Source organism: Vicia villosa, unplaced genomic scaffold (assembly GCF_029867415.1).
Source record: "Vicia villosa cultivar HV-30 ecotype Madison, WI unplaced genomic scaffold, Vvil1.0 ctg.003272F_1_1, whole genome shotgun sequence".
Taxonomy (NCBI): Eukaryota; Viridiplantae; Streptophyta; class Magnoliopsida; order Fabales; family Fabaceae; genus Vicia; species Vicia villosa.
The window spans coordinates 159,802-176,678 of record NW_026706160.1 but is presented as its reverse complement, the minus strand read 5'-3'; the positions used below and the strand labels follow the sequence as shown (position 1 = coordinate 176,678).

At 36.1% G+C, this 16,877-nt stretch overlaps 1 long non-coding RNA gene and 1 pseudogene across 1 annotated transcript; one reads left to right on the top strand and one right to left on the bottom strand.

The window, feature by feature from the left end:
- The first annotated feature begins 7,702 nt into the window (after nucleotides 1-7,702).
- Nucleotides 7,703-8,202, top strand: LOC131640686 (uncharacterized). The gene is made up of 3 exons (XR_009295311.1): nucleotides 7,703-7,756; nucleotides 7,840-7,981; nucleotides 8,105-8,202. It is a non-coding gene; the product is annotated as an uncharacterized LOC131640686 (long non-coding RNA).
- A 1,706-nt stretch (nucleotides 8,203-9,908) lies between these two features.
- On the bottom strand, nucleotides 9,909-12,083 carry LOC131640691 (heat shock cognate 70 kDa protein 2-like; annotated as a pseudogene).
- Nucleotides 12,084-16,877: the final 4,794 nt, after the last annotated feature.

The window sequence follows — 16,877 nt, the reverse complement described above, 5'->3', positions numbered from 1 at the left end:
TTTGTAAATAAAACATGGGCCTCCACATAGGTATAAGTCCCGAGCCCTTTTGTAAATACTTGTTTACATAGCTTTGAATAAACTCAATGGGCCTCTCCCCGAGTATAAGTCCCGAGTCCCCGCGTATACAAATGGATCATGCTTACAGGTATATTTCCTTCATAAACTCCATCATATACACACACCTTGTCATATATATGTGCTTGTTCATACGTGTTCACATTTGTTCATGTACTTGTTCATATTTGTTCGTACTTGTTCATATTTGTGATTGTGTTATATATATGCTTGTTCAACTTAGTACAACACTAGGTTCCCCATAGCCTCCTATTGGGCTTCGTGCAAAGAATCTCCCTAGTTTAGGTTAGGACATAGAGTATGGTTTCCCGGTGAAATCGCTCTAAGAGCTCAAACATACTATACCATGCCTCCCCTTGGGCTTCGTACAAACGACTTGTCCCTCCCATAGCCTCCTCTTGGGCTTACAATGCAAGGACCCTCGATTGTCCCTCCCATAGCCTCCTCTTGGGCTTACAATGCAAGGACCCTCGGATAGCCTCCTCTTGGGCTTCGTACAAGGACCCACGGGCTTCTTATTAGCATCCCCAATATCCAAATCAAATACCCTAGGAGATTAGACATTTATCATCTCTATGATAGGAGTATCTCTTCTATATCATCACAAACAATCAATCAGTCAATCAATCAATCAACTTAACTCTGTTTTGCCACAAGGCTGGCTAATCAATCAAACTTTTTTTTGCCACCATACTGGCTGATTAATCAAAGTTTTTGTCACAAGGCTGACTTCATTGAAACTTTTGCCACAAGGCTGGCTGATTAATCAAAACTTTTTGTCACAAGGCTGATTTCATTGAAAGTTTTTGCCACAAGGCTGGCTAAAAAAAACATCTTTATCATTCTAAGCGCCATAAGTGGCATGGGCCAGGGCTTATAATGAAAAAATTTTCAAACAAAATCAAACAGATGTATGTGATGATATAGATTAGATACATCGAACATTGAGATGACATTTGTCTCTTTTCCTTTGCTTCCACTAGCATAAGTGGGAACTACGATTGCTCTGACTTTCTCAACATCCCTTTGAGAATACGTAGGCACAAGGTCGTATCCTTGGCGAGCAAAACTCCCCCCACTTTTTAGGTTATTGCAGCTTTTTTTCCTTTTCCTACTTTGGAAACAATAAAAAGTTTGGTCGAAACAAAAGAAAAATCATTTTTTGAGCACTCGAGCCCAAAGAAGGCATCAGGTGTCTCATCCCGAAAAAAGATACGATTTTTCCCGCGACAAAGGGAACAAAAGTCCGGGACCGAACGGATTCTCTTTGGAGTTCTTCCAATTTTTTTGGCCGGTTATTAAAGTTGATTTGATGAAGCTATGCAACGACTTCTACAACAAAGGTACGCTTGTTAAGTCCATCACGTCTTCTTTTTTAGCGCTCATTCCAAAAACCAAGAGTCCACAAAATTTGTCCGAGTACCGACCCATTTGTTTAGTGGGGAGTCTTTATAAGATTCTTGCAAAGATTTTGGCAAAAATATTGAAAGGTGTTTCGGACAAATTGGTCTCGCCGAATCAAACCGCATTTGTCTCGGGTAGAAGTATGATGGATGGTGTTTTATTAGTGAATGAATTACTTGATTGGGCTAAAAAAGAGAAGAGAGGATGTCTTTTTCTTAAAGTTGACTTTGAAAAGGCATATGATTCGATTTCTTGGAATCATCTTCGTTGGATGATGGGGAGGATGGGGTTTGGGAAAAGATGGTTGAAATGGATGGATTCTTGCGTTTTCATGAGTCACATGTCCGTTTTAGTTAATGGTAGTGTCACTAAAGACTTCAAAGCTCAAAGAGGGTTACACCAAGGTGATCCCATTTCTCCTTTCCTTTTTGTTCTTGCTATGGAAGGTTTGACCGCTCTTACTAAAAAATTGGTGGAAATGGGAGACTTTAAGCCATTCAAGTATGGTTTAGAAGACTTTGTGGATATTCTCCAATTTGCGGATGACACCGTAATGGTTGGAGAACCTAGTTGTGACAATCTTTGGAATATGAAAGTGTTGTTGAGAGGCTTTGAGCTTGTTTCCGGATTCAAAATAAATTTCCACAAAAGCAATTTTTATGGAGTTCACATTGGTGAGTGGTTATCAAATTCGGCTACTACTTTTCTCTCTTGCAAGAAAGGAGTTCTTCCTTTTAAATTCCTTGGGATTTGGGTAGGAGAAGGCGGTAGAAAGAGAAGGGTGTGGAAGGATGTGGTGGTCAATATCAAATCAAGATTATCTTTGTGGAAGGGTAGAACTATTTCAATCGGTGGTAGGGTGACTTTAATTGGCTCGGTGCTTAATGCTATTCCTATTTTCACTCTTTCTTTCTATAAAGCACCAAGGAAATTTTTACAAGAGATTATAAGGCTCCTTAATAACTTTTTGTGGAGCGGAAACATCAACAAAAGAAGCATTCATTGGGTGAAGTGGAAGAATGTGTGTAAGCCCAAAGAAAAAGGCGGATTAGGAATAAGAGACGTTGGTGAAATGAACAAAGCTCTTCTTCTTAAATGGAAATGGAGAATCTTGAAGGAGGACAAAGCCATTTGGAGCAAATTTCTTCTTTTGGGATATCATAATCCAAAACTTAAAGTGTTAGCTTCAAGTAAAGAAACTCTAAACCGGGAGATTCTAGTTTGTGGAAAGATATCATCCTTAACGACTTCAAGGTGGAGAGCTCTGACGAAGGTTTCGCCGATTGGGTTAAATGTGACTTCAAGAAAGGTAACAATATTCTTTTTTGGCATAGTTGTTGGTTGGGTGACCAATCTCTTAGTGCATCTTTCCCGCACTTGTTCGATCTTTCAACCAATAAATTATATGCGGTTCGAGACGCCTTTTCTTGGAACAATGGGGTTTACTCATGGAATTTTGATTATATTGTTGATAATGATAGTTTGGTTCTTCTGGGCATAAATTTTCCCCACTCGGGCACTTATGGGAGGGGTCTGGTTTTTGATTCTCAATTGAGGGGTTTAAAGGAGTTACTGAACGAAATTGCGCCGGTTGATTCAGAAAGAGATGATTTTCATTGGAAATTAACCGCTAATGGTTGGTTTTCGGTAGGTAGTGTGTCAAATTTGGTGTCTTATGCAAAGGAAATGTCTTGGCCTCTTCCTACTTGCAAATTGTTGGAAGTCATTTGGAAGATCAATATTCCGAAAAAAATCATGATTTTCATGTGGAGATTTTTTATAAATAGACTTCCTCTAAAAGTCTTATTGGTTCAAAGAGGTTTGGATAGCACCATCTCCCCCGATTGCACTTTTTGCTCGAATCATCCGGAAACGTTGGAACATCTCTTCCTCAATTGTCTAGCCATAAAGGCGGTTTGGGAATGAGTTTATCTTTGGTTGGGAAACAACTTGGACATATCTATCGAAGAATTCAAAAATTTTGGATGCATTCAAGAGATGGTGAAAAATGCTAAGAATAAAGTTATCCTAAATTTTATTTGGGTGGCTCTTATTTGGAGAATTTGGCTAATGAGAAATGCCATGGTTTTTTATAATCTTCATTTTAGCTTTGAGGTGGTTATTTCCAATACTATGTTTTACTCTTGGAGATGGGTGTGTAATAGTGATCCCAACTCTAGGCTTATTTTTTATGATCAGTACAAACTACCTCTAATTACTACTATCTATAATTAGAGTTTCTCGATTGTAAGGGTTGCACCCCTAGTGCAATTTCTTTAATCATTGCCTATTAAAAAAAATTACAATTGGGGACACAAAAGTTTAAAATTGATTTTTCTTAGGTAAAGATGGAAGAATAAGATTTCAGTTTAAAATTGAGATTAAAATTTGCTCACGTAAAATTTTTCTAACGTAAAAATTATTTAATTTACTTACCAAATTCAATTTTATTTTATTTTTTTACTATTTACTTATCATATTCCATTTTTCAAGAACTTTTTTCTTTAGGTTTTCCAACAATTGTTATTTGTTCAAGATTTGTCAGAGATTTGCTATAAAACTTAATTGTGTTTAAATTTATTTTTCATTAGAGGATAAAATCATTTAATATCAATAGTATCTATAAATTTATAATGCAGAAAAATTTAAAAATTATAAGAATGCCCGACGAGTCAAACCAATTTTTCCGACGAGTCTACAAAAGTGCAAGACTATAAATAATTAATCTTTACTTATCCTTTTATAAATAAATTTAAAAGTTAAATTTGTTATTTAGGAGAATGGCAACAAGAACAAGGATAGGGATGACAATTTGGTCCATACCGTATGGATACCCGCAAAAAATGCCAAAAACGGGTAGGGTAAAAACCTGCAAAACGGGTACGGGTACGGGCACGAGCAATTACCTATTAAAATAAGCGGGTATGGGTGCGGGCACAAGAACCTTACTACGCACCCCGCCTCATGCCCGCACTACATATTTATATAATGTCATTTATATTAATACACAAAAATGCACATTTATCAATTTATTTTTTAAAAAAATATCGCTATTAAACTATTACACATTTTAATAAAAGTGTTTATTTATTTTTTAAGTTAACAATAACATCCATAATTTTTAATATTGTTAAAAAAAAAACTTAATTTATATGATATTTTGTAATTAACTAATTTAATTTTAATACAAATGCGGATAAATGGGCTCGAGTACGAACTTAACATCAGAGTTCCTCGTTGGTCTCATTGGCTTGTCTACTAACGAACTTAACATGAGAGTTCCTAAAGAAGAGAGTAATTAGCCTTTTACAATCGCCGATAATAACTCCGAAATCCGAGTCATTAGGCTTCACAGAATTCACATTATCCACAACTCGCTTTGCATTAATTCAAAATCCATATTGTCGTAGCCTATATTAATTACCCATTTTATAGCTATCAGAAGGCCTATAGCTTCTCCAATAACAACATCAATGCAAGGTGAAAACCATTATGTTCGGGCTGCAATAAAATGGCATGCGTTATTTTTAATACATGCACCGATGCCTACCTTATTATGAGAAAAGGAAGCATCAATATTGCACTTGATTCGATCAGTTGATGGTTTGCACCACCTAGTAACAGTTAGTGGAGGATTATTAATATCACTGTTTGGGCCATATTGTTGAGCATCTTTCCATCCGGCCAAAAGTTGAGATGCTTGCTGACATATTACACCCGTCGGTTCTTCCACGGAATTTCAAATATGGTTATTTCTCCCTTTCCAAATGCTCCATAGAATAACAGAGAAAATCGATTGATGGTCATGATTTGAAACCTGCAAAAAATAAAACATTACAGAAGCAAACGACCACTACGCCAAATTTGAGTTTTGCCAGCACAGCTACGAAAGTGCTTTTAGGCAAAAGCGCTGCTATAGGTTTCTCTAAAAACCAATCTAAAAAACAAGGAAAAAAACACTGTTGTAGGGGAACATTAGAAAGCGCTTAAAAAAAGCGCTGGTAAAGGGTCCCCTTACGAAAGCGCTTTTGAAAAAGTGCTGGTAAAGGCCCCCCATTTCAAAGCGCTTTTGAAAAAGTGCTGGTAAAGTCCCCCCATTTCAAAGCGCTTTTAAAAAGCGCTGGTAAAGGCCCCCCATTACAAAGCGCTTTTGCTGAAAGCGCTGTCTTAGGCCATGTATTTTTAAACAAACATAATTTATTATTATTCAGATTAACATAAATAAATAAATAAAAGGAACATTAAACAAAAGAGGGATTAGGGTTCGTGTGAGGCCACTAGGATGTTGAAACAAATCTCTTTCTCCTTCTCCAAACGGCGACGGCGCAACCTTCATCCCTCCGATTCAAATCATTGACTACCATCTTCTTCCGTTTCTGGCGAAAGGTCCGCCAACTCCCTCCAGTGAGACCTTCTTCTTCTCCGATCTCTCTTTCTCTGATGGCGAGCTCGCAACGGGTTTGGTGATGTTGGTGTTGAAACTTGTCGTTGAATCTTTGTTCGATTTGATGATGAAAGTTGTGTTGTTGAATGTTGTTGTGTTGCTGGGTTCGTTGAAGACGAACAATGATGAACACGTTTTGATGATGATGAAAGTGTTGTTGTTAAGAATGTGAGAGTGTGTTGCGATTTGAGAGTGTGTTGTTGTTTGTTACTTAGTTTTTAAAATTATCTTTGGTCCCATAATTCTACTTTTTTTTGTTGTTGAAAATTTCTAGAGAATATTCTCATACCCTATAGGGTTTATTAAAATAGTTAAATTTGTTGAAAGTTTGGTGCAAGAGTATTTATATATATGTGTTAGTAATTTAGTATGGATATGTTCCAAGAGATAACTAAAAGATTGTACATTTCTGATAGTGATAAAAATTCAATTTCTTTTGTTCTGACACTTTCTTTGTTATAGAGTTCAATGGGAGCAAGACCTTCTGTTGGGGCTATTCGCAGTAAGTCTAATGGAAGTGTTCAAATCAAACCTACCGTTCCACAACCATTTTCCCTAGAAAATGAGAGACGTGCTACAATTGTAACGCGTCCTACTTTTGAAGAAGATAACAAGGGCGGCAACGGAGTAAAATCTGTAAATAAAGAGAAAGTGATAACTTCCAATATGCTCAAACAGAATCAGGTATATACTTATGTTGAATCTGCTTCCTGCTTCATTACTATGCATTCAGAGTTAGAATGCATAGTTAATTTATTAATATGCATTCAATTAGTATTGAAGCATTTATTTTGACTGTTTATGTCTTTCAGTTGAAGCCTCCTTCAGTCACAAGAAAACCGTTGAAACCTGATAACAAGAAGCATTCTGCTGAGGATGATTCTTGTTCAGTTGCATCTATGTATCCTTTTAAAACTTTTTGTTGAAGGGTGTTAAAATCTTATCTCATGTTTTTCTTATTCTTGCAATGATTCTTTTACTTTCTGAAATTGATATTGCTCCTTGACCATGTAAATAACTGCTGCTGCTTCTGAAATTGTTTTTAGTGTTTCTGGATATGCATTCTTTCTAGTTAGCTTTGTTTGGATATGTTTTCCTACCCCAAATTGATTGGTTCTGCATGGTCCCTTTTTGTGTGTGCCAGTTTTATTCAAAATTAGAGGAAAAGCAACAAGCAATGGAAGCTGAGAAGAATCAAAGTGAAGCAAGGAGCAAGAAACTGAAGACTTACTTCATCATCTCCAAAACCATGAATTGCATTGCCATTTTGTTACTTCTTTTCTACGTATAAATATAAACTTATATTAGCTTTCTCACTCTAATTTCTTCAACATTTAAGAGAAATAGGAAGCCATCAAACAGCTGAGGAGGAGTTTAAAGTTTAAAGCAAGCCCTATGCCAAAGGTTGAATTGAAGAAGGTATGAAATATTCTTGTATGTTTATTTTGATTAAGTTATAGGATTGTGTTCCTTGTATTTCCATGTTCTTATTGAATTCTCTGCCGATGGTGATGTCGTGGAGGTAGCTGAAAGCTTCAACGGCTGGCATCACCCAATAAAGATGGACCCTGAACCATCAACTAGTGTTATAGACCATGGTTGATTAAGGTTCTAAATATTTTAACATTATACGATTCTTGAATTTATTTTGAGACTTCAAATTTCAATTAGCAACAATTGGCTGATTAATTTATTTATTTACCATCATATCTGAGCACTAAGAATTAACTTGTCTTAGTAAAATATTGAAATCTTCTATTCTTTGTGATAATATCCAGAAAATCCAGATTTTGGTGTGCGATGTTGTGGCTATATCCAGGTGTATATGAGGTGTGTGTATCTTCCACTAAAGTTGAAATGAATTTACATAAAGAGCTTAAATACTTGAAGATTTAATAACTAGTTTGTTGCAGATAAAATTTGTTGTTGATGGAAACTGGACAACAAATCCTCAACGGGAATCAGTGCGAAGGGGTCACATATGTAACAACATTTTAAGAGTAGATAGATGATGCATTCTGGTTCAGGTCATAACTGCCAGATGTATATAACAAGGTAACATGATAATTTCCATCTTGACTGTTTGTAATCATCGATTGAAATGTTTCCTTATATACGCCAAAAGTAACAGAATCAAACTAAGGATCTTAAATTTAATATTAATGTTGACTGTTGTAGGATACATATCAATTCAAGATAATGGTTTGCTGTGAACTTCTGAATTATCAATTTTGACAGCAATATGAACAAGAGAGGACACAAGCACACAAGAAATAATGATGAATTTGGATTAGTGTTTTTTATATATATTTGTTTTGTATTTTGTGTTTTGAGAATTTGATTGTAAACTTAGCTTCTAGAGCACTTATAAAATTAGTGATGTTTTATTCGTATTTTGATAATAAATATATGCAATACTTTTAGATTCAATTCATAAAATGTTTCATATTAAATGTATTTTTTTATTTGTTTAATATAATAATTGTATTTCTCAAAATATTAGTGAGAATTTGAGATATGTCAAAATATTAGAAATTATAAAAATAATAAGTTTATTAAAAACACCTACAAAAGCGCTTTTTCAGAAAAATAGCTGCCTTAGGCCTATATATGAAAGCGCTTTTTAAGAAGAAGCGCTGCCTTATGCAAATATATGAAAGCGCTTTTTAAGAAGAAGAGCTGCCTTATGCCAATATATGAAAGTGCTTTTTAAGAAAAAGCGTTGCCTTAGGCCTACCTAAGCCAGCGCTTTTGCCTAAACCAAAAGCGCTGCTAAAACCTATAGCAGCACCACCTACAGCAGTGCTTTTAAGCGCTTTTAAAGTCCAAAAAAAGCGTTGTCGTAGGTCTTTTATGGCATAGTGGACCCTCCGTTGTTACTATAGCATATAACTTCTAATTACTACACAATATTAACTAACATAATATTATTCAATTCATTAAATCTAATCAAATTATTAAACTAATATGTCTTTTTGGTGTATAATAAGTTTTATTTTATAATATTAGTTAATAGAAATTATAAAATTAAAATTATAAACAACTATAGGCATACCCCACGGGTCAAACCTGTTTTTCCACTATATATTTGGTTTAATAGCAATTACCAAATCTATCTATATCTTGACAACTACTACAATTTAATAAATTAAACTAATATTTATATGACAATCAACATTAAAAAAAAATTCTTTTGTTAATTCGTATAAATTTTTATATATATTTTTAACTATAACTATATAATATTTATTTAATATTTATATTGACTTTACGCAACTCGTGCAAACACACGGGTCCTTTACTAATATAAATAACAAACACATACTGCATTATTTAATCAGGATTTATTATTGCTAGCCCTTGTTGTACTTCTACTACTGAATGGCATCTCTTATGCCTAAATATATTAAGCATATTACTTTTGTTGTTTCAAAAGAAAATAACAAACACATGCTACATGTAACCACAAACAACCAACAAGGGTTGCAGGTATATTTTTGGCAACAACCATAAAACGTTGCCTATACGAACTTAAGGCAACGATTTTTACGTGTTACCTAAAAAAGTGTTGCCAAAGACAACAAATGTTGTAGTGGCAGAACTTTCTAATTTTTTTTGGCTTTATACTACCGGTTTAGTCGAGTTCTGGCATCAAGTGGTTCCATCCCCCTCCCGATCGCAGTTGCGGGGGATCGAACTGTGGTTCACCCTACCAAGTCCAGCGTCAATCACCACTGACCAACTAACGATTGGCAGAACTTTCTGATTTTGAATTTGCCAAAATTGGACCAGTACTCTCATTTTAGCAAGCAGTATCAAACAATACAAAAGTTGGATGAGACATTCTGGATATATAACTAGAAAGAAACTAACATTAAACCATATTTAGGTGATATAGTTCATTACTTTTGCAAATTTTAAACAAATAAAATAGAAAATATCTTTTGCAAATTTCAAACACATAAAATAGAAAATAACTAAGCTAGTCAATCTGAAGAATGGGTTTCACAACACTCTTCAACTTTTTCAAACAATCCTGGAACACTTCTGTCTCCTTCTGTTGGCTTGCATCAAGTATATTTTTCGCCTTTGAAATTTCCAAATTGATCATGATTTCATCTTGGATGCTAAGCTTAGAACTTCTATCAATATCCTTCAAAGCATTGTTTATCTTGTAAACATAATCATCCAAAGCATTCATTGCATTAACTCTCTTCTGGTACTTCTCATCTTCAGCCTTGTATTTCTCAGCTTCTTGAATCAATTTCATAATCTGCTGAGGTGATAATCTTCCTGTGTCATTGGTTATTATAATCTCATTCTTATTTCCATAAGTTTCTTCTTCAGCAGATACAGTTAAAATCCCATCAGCATTTATGTCAAAATATACATTCAAAGGATGGCCTCGAGGATAAGAAGGGTTGCAATCGAGATAAAACAAACCTAACAAGTTGTTATCACTTGCCCATGTCCTCTCACCCTCGCAAACCTTAATTCTGACAGAGGATTAGTTGTCGTCACCCTTTTTGTACATTTTTTCTTCTTCACAGGAATGGTAGTGATCTTAGGAATCACTACACCCATTAGATCTCCAATTAATGATATTCCAAGTGAAAGTGGTGCAACATCTAATATCAACAATTTTGGAGATAAACTATCACCTTTACACAACAAAGCCGCCTGAACCGCCGCTCCATAAGCAACTGCCTCGTCAGCATTGATGCTCTTACACAGATCTTTCCCCTTGAAAATTTCTTGTAAGAGTTACTGCACCTTTGGAATCCGAGATGAGCCACCAACAAGGACTGCATCATGTATATTATTCTTATCCATCTTCGAATCTTTAAGACACATATTCACCTTCTCCATACACTTAGTAAAAAGGTCCATATTGAGTTCCTCAAACCTCGCACGAGTTATAGATGAAGAAAAATCAATGTTATCAAATAAGGCATCTATCTCTATGGTGGTATCAACAGCAAAAGTGAGTGTTCTTTTTGCTTTTTCGCAAGAGGTTTTTATACTTCTAAGGGACTTAGCATTCCTAGTAATGTCCATTTTGTTCTTCCTCTTTAACTCCTCTACAAAATAGTTTACCATTCTATTATCAAAGTCCTCTCCTCCAAGGTGAGTGTCTCTAGCAGTGGCTTTAACTTCGAATACGTCGCCTTTAATTGTGAGTATGGACACATCAAATGTACCACCACCAAGATCAAATATGAAAACATTTCTCTCTTCGACACAGTTGGCTCTCTTCTGAAGCCCATATGCAAAAGCAGCAGTAGTTGGTTCATTTATGATCCGAATTACATTAAGGCCAGCAATAGCACCAGCATCTTTTGTGGCTTTTCGCTGAGAATCATTGAAATAAGCCGGCACAGTAATGACTGCATTCTTGACAGGTGATTCCAAAAATGCTTCTGCAATCTCTCGCGTCTTAGCGAGGACCATAGATGATATTTCCTCGGGAAATAGGTGCTTTTCTTCACCCTTGTACTTCACAGCAATCATGGGTTTGTCATCAGCACCAGCAATGACCTTAAAGGGCCACATCTTTAAATCATTCTGAATTATTGGATCACTATAATTCCTTCCAATTAACCTCTTTGAGTCTGCAAGTAAATAACACACGTCAAAGGCATATTCAATACGTCCCACGGCGATAATGATACCAACACATGTAAATACTTTAAATCGCTTCTATTTTGTCAAATTAGTAGTTAGGTTAAAGTGTCAATGCCATAGTATGTGTTAGAGTTGTAATACTAACTAAATTACATTAACAAATCATGAAGGAATTAAAGAAGATGAATTACCAAACACAGTATTGGATGGGTTAGAGGAAGCTTGATTTTTGGCAGCATCACCAAACAACCTTTGGGAGTCCGTGAAAGCAACACAAGAAGGTGTGATTCGGTTGCCTTGTTCATTGTGTATGATCTCAGCCCGATTATTTTGACCTTGCCAAACTGCTACACATGAGTAGGTTGTGCCAAGGTCGATTCCAATAGTTGGTCCTCATATTTTGTGGCCATTCTCTTTCAAGGTAATGGAGACTATTGTTAAGGGATTTGAATTTATTCTTTAAGTTAGGGGTTTTTGCTAGAGGTATTGGCGGGTTAGCGTTGGGTTAAATTTGAGAAATTCAATTACCCATTCCAATTACAGTGGTTGGATTGGGTTGAGTTTTTTTTTTTTATAATGATGAGGGCCAAAGTCCGAAAAAAAAAACAACTAATCAGGATCTAGATCAGGGACCAAAATCCCAGAAACATCAACCTCCAATAAGCTTTTGAGAAAGCCTGGAGCTTTATCAAAGTAAACAAAACTAGTCTCCCTACATCCTCGCCTAGCGAGAGCATCAGCACAAACATTCGCACTTCGATAAACATGCGATATAATAACCACCTCCATACTATCCATAATTTCCATAATTTATCGGATGATAGCAACACAATCAATATGCTCCAATAATCCTTTCCTTACGGCTTCAACAAGTTGTAACGAATCCACGTTAATTTCCACTTTATTAAAACCTAACCCTTGCGTGAGCTTCAAACCCTCAAAGACGCCCCAAAATTCCGCCAATAAAGCACTTCCTCTTCCCACATATTTGGAGAATCCACCTTGCCAACCTCCTTCATGATCCCTAATGACACCGCCACAACCCGCCACCATATCTGAATTACTAGCTCCATCAGTGTTGAGTTTAATAGTACTTCTTGAGGGAGGCTTCCATCCTCTACACTTGTTGCTACTTAACTCATCACCCATTGTTCTATACATCAGCAAAGCTTGTCTATTATCACCCCATCTCTTTAAAATTTGCAATATAGGATCGATAGGTCTCATATAATTATAAATCAATTCAAGTATCATGTTTCTCCCCCTTTTTGTCATAACATCAAAAAGCATAAAAGATTCAGATGAAAGAAATAATAGTGTGAAGAAAGAAAAAGATATTTCATTGATAAAATCAGTAGAGAGAATACAAAGCAGATGCAGCAAACAGATGCAAAAACAAAGAAAAAGCAACTAAGACACAAGACAGACTACGACTGGCTAAACTTAGAAGCTAAGACGGCCAGAAGGTTCTTAATCTCAGAAGTGTCTTCAGCTTGCTTCTTGGAGGTTTCTTCTTGGTTCTTCATCCAAGTTCTGAATTCCGCATTGGTGTCATCTTGCTTGTCCAGACGACTAGCCAAGGTAGCCTGATTCTGTTGGAGTTCTTTCAGAGTGTTCAGCAGAACAGAGGTAGAAGGACCAGCAGAAGAAGCATCAAAGCTATTATCCAGAAAAGGATGAGCAACATTAGCTTTAACCATTTGAACATCTTCATGATTTTCCTCAGCATGAATTTCTTCAGCAGGTTGCTCTCTAAAGATAGGAATCTCAACTTCTGGAAGATACTCAACTTCTGGATATGCCAAATCAGGATGAGCTTCCAAAGGATTCACTTTGAGCCAGTTGAATAGCAGCTGAAAATCTCCAGTCGGAACCTTGTATGGATAAGGCTTCCAAACGACCAGAGCCAAGGAATTATCAACTTCCAATTCATCAACAAAAGGCTTCTCTTCTAGAGGCCTCTAGTCAGTGATTGGATGATAATACCTTCCACTTCCAAACTCCAGCAATAGTCCAGCAGGACCAGGAGCATCATCAAGACATTCCTTATGGAGGTCCGGAAACTCTTCTTGAATTTCTTCAGCAAAATCTTTCCAGAGCTTTTCAGCAGCTACATGATCCAACCAGGAGTCATGAGCAACCTTCAGAGCATCTAACCCTGTCCGTACCTTATACTTCAACAATTCAAAACGGATATCAACAAAATGTTTAGGAGGGTTAAGGATGGTTATTGGATCGACTGGGTTGAGAATGAAGTAAGGTTCAGGAGTTCTATCAAGCAATGAGGGGATAGAAGAAAATGGAGGAGGTGAAGATTCTGCTTCATTTTCAGAGTCATAGATAGCAACAAGAGGGTCAGAAAGAGTCGATGGTGATGAAGGGTCATTTAATGGTGAGATTGGTTTAGGAATGGAGGAGGTTGGTTGATTTGTGGAGAATAAATTTTCTGATGGAATAGTTGGAAAGATGACATTTAGAGGTTGGGGGTTCAGAGTTGGTTCAGAATGAAGAGGACGGTTTCTTTTAGAGGTGGTGGAAGAAGATGGAATTTCAGAAGATGGTTTTTTCTGAGGTGGGAGGTCAGAGGTAGAATGTAAACTAGAGGTGTCTACATTATCAATATCTTCTATGAGTTTCTGAAGTTGTTCAGAAGTTATAGGTATTTTGAGGGACTCTGTTGATACATGCTCAAAGCTATTGACAAGTACAAAGTCAGAGTTTACACTACCTGGAGATTTCTTCTGCTTCTTAGCTTTCTTTGGAGCAACACCTTCATTAGTAACTTTTCTCATCAGCTTCTTCTGTTTGTTCTTCTTATCCTTTTTCTTTAAACCATCCAAAGATGGAAGAGTTCTTCCACGAATCCATGAAGGGTCAACTTCTGACTGGTCTCTTACAAAAGATTCCAAATAGAGTTGAACAGATTCTGATAGTTCTTCCTTGAACATCTGAGGGAATTCAGCAACTGGAATTCTTCTGGTCAGAATATCAGGAATCACCTTTGGAGTAGAGATCACTTTCTTAATTAACTGCATTCTTCTCAGAGATTGAGCAGTTAGAGTACTCCCATGAACAATGGTCAGATCTTGAATAGAGCCAGCTGCTCTCAGAGTATCAATCAGACCACTCTCAGTCAGAATGTCTGATATTAATCTTCCCATAGGAATGGTATTCTTCTTGAGCTTGGGATACTTTAGACGTTCAGCCTCTCTTCATTCTTTTATATGAGTACGCAGATGATTGAGCAAAACTTAAGGAAAGTTGATTCTGATACCCTTTCCAATGCAATACAGAAGGTACTGCTGATCTTGACTTATATAAGTTGCAGAAACAATAGATTTTCTGTGATTGAGAGATCCCAGAATAACCTTTTCCCAAACTCTGTAAGGAGGCTTTAGATCTGTAGAGTGAGGTGAACTTATTCTAGAAGTGAATAACTCTGGATGAACTACTTCCCAAATAGTTCTTCCAGGAAGAGAACCAGTTATTCCACCAGCATCTCGGAGATTGAATAACTTCCTTATCATTTTTTCAGTAATGGCCACTTCTTGCCCTAACACAAAGGAGATGATAGCGTTTGATGTTAGAGTAGCGTGAGTCCAAAATTCCTTAACCAACAGTGTAACGCCCCAAATTTAATTAATTATTTAATTAAATTAAAATCAAGGATTTATTCGTTGGAATTAGTCGAAGTCGGGATTTATCGGTATTATTCTAAAGGCGTAATTGGATTAATATGTTGATTTGAGCAGTTATGTTTATGGTCGGATTAGTCGGAGAAATACAATTGCGAGTTGGTATTAATTAAGTTAAGGAGCAATTGTAGTTGGGGAATATTATTGGGAATAATATTCGTTATGTTATGTGATTATTCAATTATGTGTGTTATTTGGCTTAATTGAGTAATTAGAGGAATATTATGAATTGGGCCAAAGTAGAAGAAATATAACAATGAGATTGGATTGTGGGTTAAGCCCAATTAAGAAAAGACGGATAGTAAGAGAGTTAGGGTTTTAGAGACATAAATCTTATTTGGTGAAAGAAGATAAAGAATAGAAAGAAGAGAAAGAGGAGAAATAAGGGAAGAAAGAGGAAAACTATGGCTTGAAGAGGAATGACTCCATTGAAGAAGGTGAAGTTTTTGCTAAGGTAAGGGTGGGCTTCTTACTCTCTACGGGTTGGCATGATGATGTTTATGGTGGGTTAGATTGTATGTTATTCTCCATGGATGTGTGAGTTTGAAATTGTTAGGGTTTATGATAGAATCAATGAAATTGTGTCATTAATCATGTTGTTGATGTTTGTGTATGAACCCATGGTTAGAAACATGTTTAGGAACCTTGCTTGTGTGGTAATTTACTTTCAATTGATGTATAAATGGTGTATGAGTTAGTGGGTGTTGTATGAGGGGATTAGGGAAGAAAAATGGTGATTTCCTGAGTTTTACGCAGCATAGGTCGACCTACACAGAGGCGTGAGTCGATCTGAGCAGCCTAAAACAGCAGAAAATCCATTTTTCTTCAGCATGCATCGACCTATGAATTCTATGCGTCGACCTATAGATCCCTTGCGTCGACTCATGGGTTGGCCTGCACATACCCGAGGGGGACAGATACGTTTATGCGTTGACCTGAAGATCCTGTGCGTCGACCTGCAGATTTCCAAATTTTGACAGATTTTGTAAAGACCATAACTTTTGATCCGTAACTCTGTCTTAGGCGCCGTTCGAATCGTTGGAAAGCTAACGCAATGAACTACACCATGATGCAATAAAATGATCCATATGATATATTTTCCTATTATGTTTATTAGGATTAAGTGATGAACTATGTTGTGTTAACATATGAGGTATGCTCTTTGCGACGAATTGACATAACTATGTTGTAGTATAACTTGATGTATGTTTTCTTATGATGATACACTGTTATTGAGATGATGATATGTACTTCCCTTATGATGAGATAATCATGTATGTGATGATATGCATAATTGATAAAGATGTTGTATGCTATATGTGATTAATTGTGCATATTTGATATGTATGAGTCGACGATGATGCCATGCGATGAATTAACAGTATATATGAAGTTGAATATAACGTATTATAATGATTACTTGAATTAAGGAATATGATGAATGTGTTGACGTTGTTAGAAATATGATGAATTGTTGATGTTTGTTATAACATGATGAATTTGTTGTTGTTGTTAACATGATGAATTTGTTGTCATTGTCGCTAGTATGTGGAAATTGTTGTTGTCGTAGACCCTATGATCACTTTTGATAATTTGTACTGTGATGTATTATGAGGTGAATTATTGTTGTA